The sequence below is a fragment of the Narcine bancroftii genome, chromosome 2, assembly GCF_036971445.1.
Source record: "Narcine bancroftii isolate sNarBan1 chromosome 2, sNarBan1.hap1, whole genome shotgun sequence".
NCBI classification, from domain to species: domain Eukaryota; kingdom Metazoa; phylum Chordata; class Chondrichthyes; order Torpediniformes; family Narcinidae; genus Narcine; species Narcine bancroftii.
This window is the reverse complement of record NC_091470.1, coordinates 76,674,854-76,688,589: the sequence shown is the minus strand read 5'-3', so window position 1 is coordinate 76,688,589 and position 13,736 is coordinate 76,674,854. Positions and strand designations below refer to the sequence as shown.

Genomic DNA, 13,736 nt, shown 5'->3' with positions numbered 1-13,736 from the left:
CTCCATTTGCCCCTCCATATCTGAAACAAACTAGTGAAGAAACTCAATAATGCCAGTTGTATCAGTGTGAATATCAGTGTTGTGTGGTCCTGCCTATAAAACCGTTCACTGCTTGTTCTGCAGTTCTGCAACCATATACTTATCTATATCTGTGTTGGTTTCCTAAATATTGCAGTCTTGGCAAACCCAGTCTGTATTTCTCGAAGTTTATAAAATGCTAGCTCAGCAGCAAGTAGGACAACAACTTGCTTAACAAAGCACCTTTAACATGCTGAATTATCCCTGTAGTTTTCACAGGCATGTGTCAGTTAAGCCTCACTGAAACAAAGGGGACTGCTTTAGATGTAATCAAATACTCCATCAAAGAAATTGGTTTTGAGTATAAAAGGGAGGGAGAGGCAGAGAGGAGGAGAGACTTAAGCAAGCGATACGAGGAATTGGGTCCTGACAACTTCCTGCACTGCTACTAGAGGACAAGAGACCACAATTGGAGGAGTGCCGTGGTCTTGGCTGTTGCAGCTTTGAAGATGCTGATGTGTAGGCACTGATGAACCAGGGTCAGTGAGCAGAGAGGTGATGGACAAAAATGGTGCTCAGACAAGAACTGACCCAGGATAGGATGACGGGTACAATGAAACTTATCCCTCTATATTTTTCATACCATCCATCTGAAAAATTAAATATCATGTATTTGCTCATTCTACTCTGCCTGGTTGATCAATACAAGCATGTTGTGGTCATTTTAAACTTAACTTTCACAAACTTTGTCCTTGCTGATTACACTTACTTGATTTATTTTAAAACAATAATCTGACTTTTCCATTTAAGATTTTGAATATGTATCCCAGAAAAATTCCTTAAAAATGACTCTTATTAAAGTATAAAGTACTTGATCTATTGTAGGATATAGGGATAGGACAAAGTGGTTCTGCGCCTCAGTTATGTGTAGCCATGAAATCATTGGATAATGGCTCATCTGCACCTTAATTCAATCTAATCTTGGTTGCATAATGCTTAATGTTTCCCCATCATGAATCTATCATACCTAGTTTTGAAGGATAGTTGAACTATTTGGGGGGTGGGAGGGGAGGGAGGGTGATGTCAACGGTTTTTGTGTGACATCAGACAGCGTTCTAAATAGCTCAGTTGTAATTTGAAGACTACCATTCCTTCTTTCGGTCCCAATCCTCTTGACATCATTCTGTTATCCTGTATTTTTTATGCAGGCCGCCAGCTTTTGCACAGGACCTCTTGATCTCTGGTCTTCCACGATTTCAGGGTCCTTGTCATTTTGAATATGTGCGGATCAGATCCTCTGTGGTCCAGTGAGACTACCCATGCATTGAAACTCATCTGTTTTCCCCACTACCTTGATCTTTCAAGGCCCCTGTGTAACTTTCTGCCATTGAGCTTTGTGTTTTCAGCATTCTCGGATAAAACTCTATTCTTTCAAGTCATTCAAAAAATCCAGTAAGATGCCTCAACCTGAGGTGCATTATTAGTCACATTTCAGCAGTTATCTTGTCCTTTCCCCCCTACCTTCCAACTAATTCTTAATGGTGGCTTCTTTATTCCACTCAACATCAGTTTTGCTAGGATCCTTCAAGTGTAATCTTTCTGCCTGCTTCCCAGAGCTTGCATTTATTTCCTCCTTTGTGTAATACCTACCCTTCTCCTCTGGTGCCCATGTTGACTTCCCATTTGGGTGTTATTCAACTGAGACCCACGTACGGCTGCCCATAACTCCCTGTATATGGAAAGCCAAGTTCACACCATCTGTTCAATAGCAACAAACACCGTGAAAAACTGAGGTCCCAGCTGGGACTTAACTCTGATCTCATTCTCCTTAAGAGTGGCCCAACAGGGATAACTTCAAAGTCAACATGAGATGAAACTATCACTTTCCACCCTCTAACTTCTTTAACTTTAAAATACATAATATCAGCACAGATTAATAATAGAGCACAGGACTTGCCTGGTCTTCACGGCCTACCTATTTCATGATTAAATTCACTGAGATATCCCTTCACTATTGAATTGCTATAAATATATGTGAGCAACATTGAATCTTGCATTTCATTCTTTGTGCAGTTGATTATGAATCAACATTTGTTACTCATGATGCTATTTCTGTAGCTCTTTCATTTCATAGCTTGTGTCGATATTATTTGAATATATGGAGATGCTGTAGAATATTTACTCTTGAATCCCTGTAAACTAACATGGCTGTTACATTGCAAGGAGTCGCTGCCCTGTATCAGCTGCAATGCAGAGCTTTGCATGTTTGTTTCTTCATCTATTGCCCAAAAGTGTCAGCTTGAGTTGTGCCTCTTTGTTCCAGCAAGATCTATCTTTGGCTCAGTTTATTGGACGAGAGTTGCAACCTGACATTTTTCATTTTGGACTTTGTGCTTGGAGCTTTAAGGTTGCAGATTCCTGTCACCTTAGACTGGGAAGTTAGCCCTTCTCTCACACCAGGAAATCTAGTGAATGCAGAGGTAAGCACAGGTATTTCTACATTACATCTGAGGTTACATTTCAAATATGGTGCAAAGGGTGCAAAATTTGAGACATTCCATAACTATGAAGAATGTGCCTTTCTCTTTTCTTTTCTCCTGTATGATTCCTCTTGATTAAAAGCTCCTATGATCCACACAGTAGCAAGATGATGGTTGGAATGAATCCTTCTATTGTATTTCCCTCTGAATTGCAACCTTTGCTGAACTACCAGAGAATCTTGCCTCTGCCCATCACTACATTCTTCCTACAACCACATAACTGTCCTTGTCCATGATCTCATGTCCCTTCCCAGATCCTGCAGATTGGCACAAGCTTTCAAAAGGGGAGTGAGGATGATATGCTGCTCCTTTCTCCCGATCCAACCATGACTCCAAAAGAATTCCTTAATGGGTTCCTAAGGATTGGCATTTGCTTCATCCTTTGATCTGTGGCATTGGATTGACTTTGTCAAAGAATGCTTTTAAACATAGCAGTTTAACTTCTTTCAACTTTATATGATATTAAATCAACTGTCTGGAACTATCACATTCTGGTGCAGAACTTTGGAGCCATTGAACATATTAGTGGCTAATTAGAACAGCCATTGAGTTTGTAACCAATGTCAAAATATCACCAGCAAGACTTAAAAGAGGCAGGTTGCAAACTTATCAGAAACAATGATTCTGAACAAAGAGACCCCCTTTCAAGCAACTTGAACACTGAATGAACACTGAAAACGAGCACCATTTGATCCTGAAAGAGTCTCCTGAATTTTATAACCATGCTAACTTGGCTTCAATATGACTTGAGTGACTTGTGCAAAACATAACACACTTGTTCCAGAGAGTTCAAAATAACAAATTCTCAATTGAATTCTTTGGTAATTTTCTCCTGTAGGTATAAAGGGAATTTACCTTGAGTGAGAGGGAGAAGGGAAACTACACTCTACTGCAGTTGAAATCTAAGGGTATTCATGGGCAATGGCTGTGTCAGAATAGAGTTGCTTCTCTCTCCCTGTTCTTTTTGATCTACCTTGGTTGACTATGCTCTTTTTCTCCAGCATATTGTTTCTTAGCTGCAGTGGACCAGCCTTGGCTGGTTCTATTCCTAATGATCTTCTTGTAGGCAGAGAGTCACCTTTAATGGCAACTCTTTCTTCTCCTACATTATCTTCCTTCCTTTTCACATTTGCATGCTGCCCCTCAACCAGAAACACATTGTTTTCCTCAACCAGCTTCAACTCACCACTTCCTCTCACCACTGTCTTTAATTGGTCAGACCCGGAAATGGCAGAGTTGGAGAATGAAGCCTTCAACTTTGGTTCCACTTCACAAAATGCAACAGAGAGGCAAAGGGGGATCATTTTACAGGGGTCAAGGATCAGATCAATAGGAAGAGATTACAGGGATGGTGAAGGTGCTAACATCTGAATCTCTGAAAGGGAGGTTGTGGCAGAAACACACAACTAATTTACACAGCACTTGGATATGAACTTGAAGAGTCGTGTCCTGCTGGGTCAATGACCTAGAGCTGGGAAGTGGGATTAGGTTAGATGGTTGTATTTGACTAGACCAGGCAGGATGAACTGATTAGCCTCCTGTGTTTCATTTTAATGTGAATCATTTCAAATGATTCTATGATTTATATTGTTCAACAAACTCCATTTTCCATTCACTGCCTCCATATCACTCTTGCAACAGACTTGGACAGGTTGAAACTCTAATTCCCCATCTGCTCATTTACCTTCATCTCTCCACCTCCAAAACAGTGCCTTCTTCCATCCCTGTCTCAACAGCTCAAGATCATAGCTCTGTCACCTCATTTCTGATCCAGTGATCCGATGCCCATTCTCCTTGGCTGACGTAGTTAAGGGATGCCTCAAAGTATTTTGTGCCCTTTGCATTCAAATGCCTGTCTCCTCTCAAAGAGATCAGATCACCAACACTGGCCCTTGATTAACCTCTGTTTTAAAATTCAGATCCTTGATTTCACCCTACTCCCATCCTCTCCAACCATTTTCAGCCCTACAGTCCTCAATGCTCCTCTATTTCTGGGCATCTCCAAGTTTATCTATTCCATTACTGATGGCCATGCCAGTGGCTCTGAAGGTGCTGAGCTCTGAAATGTCCTCCTTTAACATTTCCACTGTTCTGCCCAAGCTTTTGATCATCTATGTCATTTTCTCCTTAAATGTTTAATAATATTCCTGTGAAGTGCCTCAGGATATTTTCTGGCATTTAAAACACACTAAAAATGCAAGTTGTTGTTCTCCTTGTAGTAAGTAATCTTTAACATTTTGTAATGGTACTTCAAGTATGAATGGAAGCTTTAAGCACTGAGTAGCCAAGAGACTGCCTGAGTGTTATGGGTACTGTTAGATATGATAATCCATTCCTGCACAACATGACGCTAACAATGAATGGGCTGATCTTATCCTTGCCATGTTCCAAATATTCCTCAAGTAATAGTTGAAGAAACTTGTGGCTAAATTTGAATCACAGGAACAATGGATGGGATCTTCACTTAACATCCTCAGTGGTCCATTGAAATGTGGTCCAAGATATATGCTCGAGTCTTGGAGAGAACCAACCTCACATTAACAGCACTCCGAGCCAACTGGGCATTTGTTAATGTACCATCTGTCAAAAGGAAAGTTGATGTATTAAAGGAAAAAAAAATTCCAGGGAAGAAGCAGAGGAATGGGGCGAAGTGAGCCAGGCCAGATGTGGTAGTCTACATGCCTGAATGGCCTCCTTTTGCAGAAGCTTCAACAGAATTATAACATACAATAGAAATTAATATTCTGATATAATCTCCATGTAAAATATCCCCATTTATAATATATAAACAAAATGAACACAAATATGTTCTATTTAACTATTATTACTCTTCACTTCTAGCCCGATCCTTCATATTGCTCTGGTCTCTTAGCATTATTAAATGCTAATTTACCATTTAATTGTCATACACCTCAGTGGTCATTGACTTAAAACATTGAGAATGTGCGAGAACAAGGCAGGAAGTATTACTGACCACATTGTGGCCCCTATTGCTTCAGCTAATGGTTTTTTTCTGGTTTGTCATCATGGAGTGTTTGCAGCCAGAACATGACAGTACCCTATTGTTACATTGCTTTTGCCATCATCACTACTGCTTTTGACATCATCACTACTGCCTTTGACATCATCACTACTGCCTTTGACATCATCACTACTTCCTTTGACATCATCACTACTGCCTTTGACATTATCACTACTGCCTTTGACATCATCACTACTGCCTTTGACATCATCACTACTGCCTTTGACATCATCACTACTGCTTTTGACATCATCACTACTGCCTTTGACATCATCACTACTGCCTTTGACATCATCACTACTTCCTTTGACATCATCACTACTGCCTTTGACATTATCACTACTGCCTTTGACATCATCACTACTGCCTTTGACATCATCACTACTGCCTTTGACATCATCACTACTGCCTTTGAGATCATCACTACTGCTTTTGACATCATCACTACTGCTTTTGATATCATCACTACTGCTTTTGACATCATCACTACTGCCTTTCACATCATCACTACTGCCTTTGATGTCATCACTACTGCCTTTGACATCATCACTACTGCCTTTGATATCATCACTACTGCTTTTGACATCATCACTACTGCCTTTTACATCATCACTACTGCCTTTGACATCATCACTACTGCCTTTGATATCATCACTACTGCTTTTGACATCATCACTACTGCCTTTGACATCATCACTACTGCCTTTGATGTCATCACTACTGCCTTTGACATCATCACTACTGCCTTTGATATCATCACTACTGCTTTTGACATCATCACTACTGCCTTTTACATCATCACTACTGCCTTTGACATCATCACTACTGCCTTTGATATCATCACTACTGCTTTTGACATCATCACTACTGCCTTTGACATCATCACTACTGCCTTTGACATCATCACTACTGCCTTTGACATCATCACTACTGCCTTTGACATCATCACTACTGCCTTTGACATCATCACTACTGCTTTTATCATCACTACTGCCTTTGATATCATCACTACTGCCTTTGACATCATCACTACTGCCTTTGACATCATCACTACTGCCTTTGATATCATCACTACTGCCTTTGACATCATCACTACTGCCTTTGACATCATCACTACTGCTTTTGACATCATCACTACTGCCTTTGACATCATCACTACTGCCTTTGACATCATCACTACTGCCTTTGATATCATCACTACTGCCTTTGATATCATCACTACTGCCTTTGACATCATCACTACTGCCTTTGATATCATCACTACTGCTTTTGACATCATCACTACTGCCTTTGATATCATCACTACTGCTTTTGACATCATCACTACTGCCTTTGATATCATCACTACTGCCTTTGATATCATCACTACTGCTTTTGACATCATCACTACTGCCTTTGATATCATCACTACTGCCTTTGACATCATCACTACTGCCTTTGATATCATCACTACTGCTTTTGACATCATCACTACTGCCTTTGATATCATCACTACTGCTTTTGACATCATCACTACTGCCTTTGATATCATCACTACTGCCTTTGACATCATCACTACTGCTTTTGACATCATCACTACTGCCTTTGACATCATCACTACTGCCTTTGGCATCATCACTACTGCCTTTGACATCATCACTACTGCCTTTGACATCATCACTACTGCCTTTGGCATCACCACAGTGATTTTTTCATCAACATCATTGTCTTTTCCATCACAATTTTTATCATCTTTAACAATTTTGCTGTTCTATTTGAAATCAATACTATTAACTGCCTACTAAAACATCCTTACACCTTCCACCTCAATGTAAAAGGATTCAATTGAATTAGCCATTTATCCTGACTGATCAATTCTTTAAGTTTTTAAACCAAGGTAAACCATCTTTTATAGTTCAATACTAATTCTTTGGCCTGTTTAAACTTTGGCTCCACAATATGTAAATCTGAACTTCATTCAGCTGGCTTTAGAAATTTTAATCTGCAGTGAATTCCTACAGAGCCTGTGATACATTGTCAAGTGTGCATTGTGCCTATTAGATGAGGCAAATAAAGGTTCACTAGAAAATGTTCCTTGTGTCTGGTGCAATTATTTAAATTCTAATGTACCAGTACTAAGTTGTGTTGAGTGGGGAATGTGGTTTAGTAGGCTTCATTTGGGAAGGGAATGGGTCAGAATCCCCACCTTGGATGTCTCTGCTCCTCTCAGCCCTAGATTCAGGTAAGTATGGTGTCAATATTTTACCTCAGTCATTGTAGCTTTAAATGACTCCTTTACACAGTTCAACCACATTGTAGCCTTTTATTCCTGAATGTAGCAGATCTTTCAACAAGCTTTGTCCTTTTTACCTAAAAGCTATCCTATCCTGCTTGTTTCTGGTGCAAGAACTGGATGGGTTTATTTTTCTTACATCCGTGTGCTGCGCACTGGCTTAATTTTGTTTAAATCTGTGAACTTCAGGAAGCAGGCTCCATTGTTACCAGGTCAAACTTTCATGCAAGACATATAGTTTTGATCTGAAGGGTCGGATTCAAAAATCAGGAAGTGACAATGTCAGATGGAGGTGAAAGGCCAAGGGTAGATTTCTAAGTTTTCCTGAGCCAGGCTAGAAAAGTGCAGAAATTTAATGAGTGAGGGGAGAATCAAACTGCAAGGGTTATAGAAACAACTTTGCTGAGTCACACTATCATATTTCAAGATTCACCTTCCAATAAATTCAATCATATTTAAGGGGATTTAATTGTTAAAGTACTTTTCATGGCATCAGAGTTTGGTGGTGGTGTTGCAGATTCTTAGAGTCATAGAGCAATACAAGGCCTTTGGCCCAACTTGTCCATGCCACCAAGTTGTTCATCTGAATAGGTCCTAAATGCTGTGCTTGGCTCATATCCCTCTTACACTTTCCATCCACATACTGTCCTTTAAATGCCATAATTGTAGCCAGCTCTACCATTTAGTACACTTGTTTGGACAGAGACTTTAAGCCTATTCAGATACCCATCCTTTCCAAATGTGGAGAGATGGTCTCCATGCCGTATATTCCAACCCCTCTTCGAGAGGGATAATCTCTGCAGAACAGCCCTCTGCCGATCAATCTGAATGTACAGCCACGCTAAATAGCTGTTTAGGGGCGGGCTGATGGTGCTTTCAGCCCATGACCCATTTCCCCATGCACCCCTCTCCCTCCAAGTCAGGGGCAGTGGGAGCTGTCAGCAGGGACTGATGGGGCAACGGGGGCTGGCAGGACACTGGATGCCATCAGGAGGTGGCCAGTATAGTCTGGGACAGCCACACTGGGCCGCTTTTGGCTCAAAATGTGTCAGAGTAATAGCCGTCTTTCCTACCCATAATCCCCCAAGCAGCTGGAACTGTTCTGGGAACCATTGAGTGGTTCCAGCTGCCTGGGGGATTATGGCTTGGGAAGACAACCATTGCTCTGCCACGTATTTATGATGGTGGTGCTATGGCACCAGTCGCCCCGACTCCATCGGATCTGGAGGACACTATGAGGTGCCTCTGGATGTGAATGGCATGCTGGAGCAACCTTTTAGGGCTGCTGTCTGAAAGGTAAGTTCCCCATTTTTCAATCTGCTCCGTAGCTAGAGGCCTGACATGAAATGGACTTTTGTAAATTTGTGCCACAATTTTCTATCCAACTTGCCTGGAAGATGTTAACTCTCAATAAACTTGTAATGTTACGCTTGGCCTCCAGTCAAGTGCTGGCAGTCCATTTGACCGTGAAGAATCTTGCAGTTCAGTCAAACCTCTTCTGATTCAGACATGAATACTAAATACTTATTAGCATTGTTGATTCCCAGTAGATTAACAATCCCATTACCCTCCCACAACTCTTCTCAGCATGTTTCTTTAACATGAAAACAATGTGGTACTGAGCTCTGCCTCACTTAGCAGTCAGATAACTTACTATACACATAATATCTAGCCTGGGGGTCAGCATTTCTCCTGTTTACTGCTATATATTGGGGAATTGCTCTAATTGATTGGATCAGCTCTTAAACCATCTTGTATTGCATTAGACTAGTTTTCCCTTTGAGATAAGGCTATTCTGGGTGTGTGTCAATCTCTTGAATTCAACTGAAGTGCAACTAGAAATTTAATAGCATGCTATGCTGTGGCAAACATGTGAAAATTAAATGCAATTTTACTGTCCTTTGGATCGTTGAAATGTTCAGTGATATCTCAAGGACTGGCAACTCATTAATGTAAAGAAGTTCCAGCCAAGACTAAGTTTAATGTTTGTGCCTCCCAGCTCACAGTGAGGTGGATAAATTATTTTATTTCCATTAATGCAACGTTATACTCTAAACTTTAACTGAAAGCCCATAGCCTTGACGCCCTAGATCAGGATGCCACTTTGAATTGGAACTGATGGAGTAGGTGAAATTCATCATGGAAATCTGCCTTTAGAAGTTTTCAGACAACTGGAAGTGAGGTCAGTTTCATCTGGGTTCATTTTGTTTTCTATTCCTTGTCTTCGCTGAGATGCATTTTATTTATTTGCATTTTTTTGACTAGCTGTGAGCTGGACTGTAACTGGTGGTGTAATGGAAAGACCTCAACAATGAAGACGCTGTTTACATCCGGTACCGCACGGATGGCAGTCTCTTCAATCTGAGGCGCCTGCCAGCTCACACCAAGACACAAGAGAAACTTGTCCGTGAACTACTCTTTGCAGATGATGCCGCTTTAGTTGCCCATTCAGAGCCAGCTCTTCAGCGCTTGACGTCCTGTTTTGCGGAAACTGCCAAAATGTTTGGCCTGGAAGTCAGCCTGAAGAAAACTGAGGTCCTCCATCAGCCAGCTCCCCACCATGACTACCAGCCCCCCCACATCTCCATCGGGCACACAAAACTCAAAACGGTCAACCAGTTTACCCATCTCGGCTGCACCATTTCATCAGATGCAAGGATCGACAACAAGATAGACAACAGACTCGCCAAGGCAAATAGCGCCTTTGGAAGACTACACAAAAGAGTCTGGAAAAACAACCAACTGAAAAACCTCACAAAGATTAGCGTATACAGAGCCGTTGTCATACCCACACTCCTGTTCGGCTCCGAATCATGGGTCCTCTACCGGCATCACCTACGGCTCCTAGAACGCTTCCACCAGCATTGTCTCCGCTCCATCCTCAACATTCATTGGAGCGCTTTCATCCCTAACGTCGGAATACTCGAGATGGCTGAGGTCGACAGCATTGAGTCCACGCTGCTGAAGATCCAGCTGCGCTGGGTGGGTTACGTCTCCAGAATGGAGGACCATCGCCTTCCCAAGATTGTGTTATATGGCGAGCTCTCCACTGGCCACCGTGACAGAGGTGCACCAAAGAAGAGGTACAAGGACTGCCTAAAGAAATCTCTTGGTGCCTGCCATATTGACCATCGCCAGTGGGCTGATATCGCCTCAAACCGTGCATCTTGGCGCCTCACAGTTCGGCGGGCAGCAACCTCCTTTGAAGAAGACCACAGAGCACACCTCACTGACAAAAGGCAAAGGAGGAAAAACCCAACACCCAACCCCAACCCACCAATTTTCCCCTGCAACCGTGTCTGCCTGTCCCGCATCGGACTTGTCAGCCACAAACGAGCCTGCAGCTGACGTGGACATTTACCCCCTCCATAAATCTTCATCCGCGAAGCCAAGCCAAAGAAAGAAGAATGGTTAGCAATTGGAAGTGAGTTTCGGTGAACCCCACTGGAGGGGCCACAGAATTCTCACTGTACTTGTCTGATGGCCTTCCTGTTGTTTGCACTGGTATTCCCAGAGGAACTGTAGATTGTTATTTCCTGTGTACACTGGATAGTGGTCATAGTTTTCTTGATTGGCAGGTTTATTCCAGGCATCTCAGTATCCCAGGTGCTTCCCTAACCCGAGGTCAACCAGCATTCTGAGAGCTGATAATATGACCCTTTGCTTTCTCCTATTGGATAGAAGGAGGCCATTCGGCTCATTTTAATCTCTGTTAACTCACAGAGCACTCGCATCAATCCCAATCCCCCACATATTTTCCTGAAGCCTATTCTCCACCAACTCCAGTCCAGCTCTCTGCCATGACAGCTAATTTACAGTAACTGATTAACCTGCTGACATGCACAATGCTTTCCGAATGTGGGATGAAACTTGTGCACCTCGGGGAAACAGGGAGAACATGCAAACTTCACAACAGATAGTACCAGAAGTCAGGTTGGTGCCCAGGTAACTGGAACTGAGAAAAAGCCACACCATCTACTGCACCATTGTTTCAGCAGCTGCTATTTCTCTGAATTGGTTTGGATCTTTAAAAGTGGAGTGAAACACGGAAGTCCACAGATGCTGTGATTGTAGTATAAACAAACCGGCTGGTCTCTCAGTGTCCAGAGGAGGTAAAGATAAATTACTGATGTTTCGGGCCTGAGCCCTTCTTCAAGGCTTAAGCAAAAAGGAAGCAGGTGTCTCAATAAAGACTGAGAAAGAAAGGGGGGGAGAAGTGGGGGGTGGAGGTGTTTGGGCAAAAGGTGTTAATTGGATATGATAAGAGGAGAGGTGAAAATTGATTTTTGGCTTCGTGAAAGGAGACAGGGAAGAGAGAGAGAGAGAACTAGAGGAAAGGAGAGAGATGGTGTGGTGCCGGGTGGGGTGGAAAGTGGAGGCCGATGTTAATGACATCTGTTTTTGGAGGGTGGCCACCCATTTCAATTTCCCATCCCATTTCCCTGCTGATATGTCTGTCCATGGTCCCATGCACTGCCAGACTGAGGCTACCCTTCAAATAAGAGGGACAGCAAATTCTGTCTGGTCCCCCTCCAACTGGATGGTATTAACATAGACTTCTCTGGTTTCCATTAAACCACCTCCCCCCCCACCACCATCTTTGTCCCCTGTCTCCTTTCCTCTAGTTTTGTCTCTCTCTCTCTTCCTTGTTCCCTCTGTCTCCTTTCACAGAACCAAGATTAATTCGCACCTTTCCTCTAATTCAATGAACTCCTGCTGGTCTGGACTCCTTCACCACCCCCCCCTCCTTTCTTACCCCAGCCTTCATTCAGACACCTGCCTGCTTTTTGCTTATACCTTGAAGGAAGGGCTCAGGCCTAAAACATCAGGATCTTCCTGTAGATGCTGCAAGACTGACTGAATTCCTCCAGTATTTCTGTGCGTTGACCTTTAAAATGTCTTGTTCAAAAATATCATGGAATTTTACTGCTTCCAGAACTGTTACTGGATTGAAATATAGTTGAGAAGCAGTAAAACTATTTTTTTGGTACATCTGAAAGAAATCAAATTAAAAACACTTTATGGCTTTTATCCAAAAGTACATTCCAAATTGATCCAGATATTTATTAATTATTGTCATGCATACTGAGATACAATGAGAAGTTTTCTCCTGCATGCCATTTGAAAGCAAGCAAAGAGTTGTCCAGGTGCCATTTTCCAAAAAACCAAAATTAAAGGAGAAAAGAAAGCAAGGTTCCTTCAGACACAGAGAGTTGTCGAGGATCATGCCTCCTCCTTCGATGCAGCTGCCTCCACTGCCCCTGTAACCAGATGCCTGCTGCCAACGCATCTGCTCAGCTTCTGGTCCCATTTCCTCTCAGCCATCAGCGCCTGTGATTTGGTGGGAGGCCTGCCAATCAACAAATAGAAAATATTCTTGCGGTGAAACAAATAAGCGAAGGTGGCTCAGGTCCATTGAAGCTGTAAACAGATCTCCAAAGTGCAATTTTTAAAAAGAAATCTAAACCTTTCCCTGAATCATGTTAAGGAGATCTGGTAGGGTGATACTCTTTAGAATCTTAGAAAGAGGATCTCCATGGCAACCAGGTAAGATAAAGCTGCAATTTTTTTCCTCATTAGTATTGCTGCTTTCGGCTGATTTAATATGCCATCGCCGACCCCTCTCTCTCTCCTGGAGACTTTCTGAACCCAAGCATCTCCTGATGATGTTCAGGGGAAGTGAGACAAGTGCCTTTCCTGAGCATCCTAATAACTGTGGAGAAAGGCTTTCTTTTTTTCTTTTTCAATCTTTTTATTATTATTATAATTTATAAACACATACAGTTCAAAGAGATATAAAAAAAATACATAGTAAGTAATGAATTAATACAGAGATATTAAACAATAATATTACAGAATAAAAATATATCATAAAAAAAAATTT

General features: G+C 42.0%; 1 protein-coding gene across 1 annotated transcript in view; it reads left to right on the top strand.

The window, feature by feature from the left end:
- ltk (leukocyte receptor tyrosine kinase) overlaps positions 1-13,736 on the top strand; it is a 96,436-nt gene that overhangs the window by 34,809 nt on the left and 47,891 nt on the right. The window lies entirely within an intron of this gene.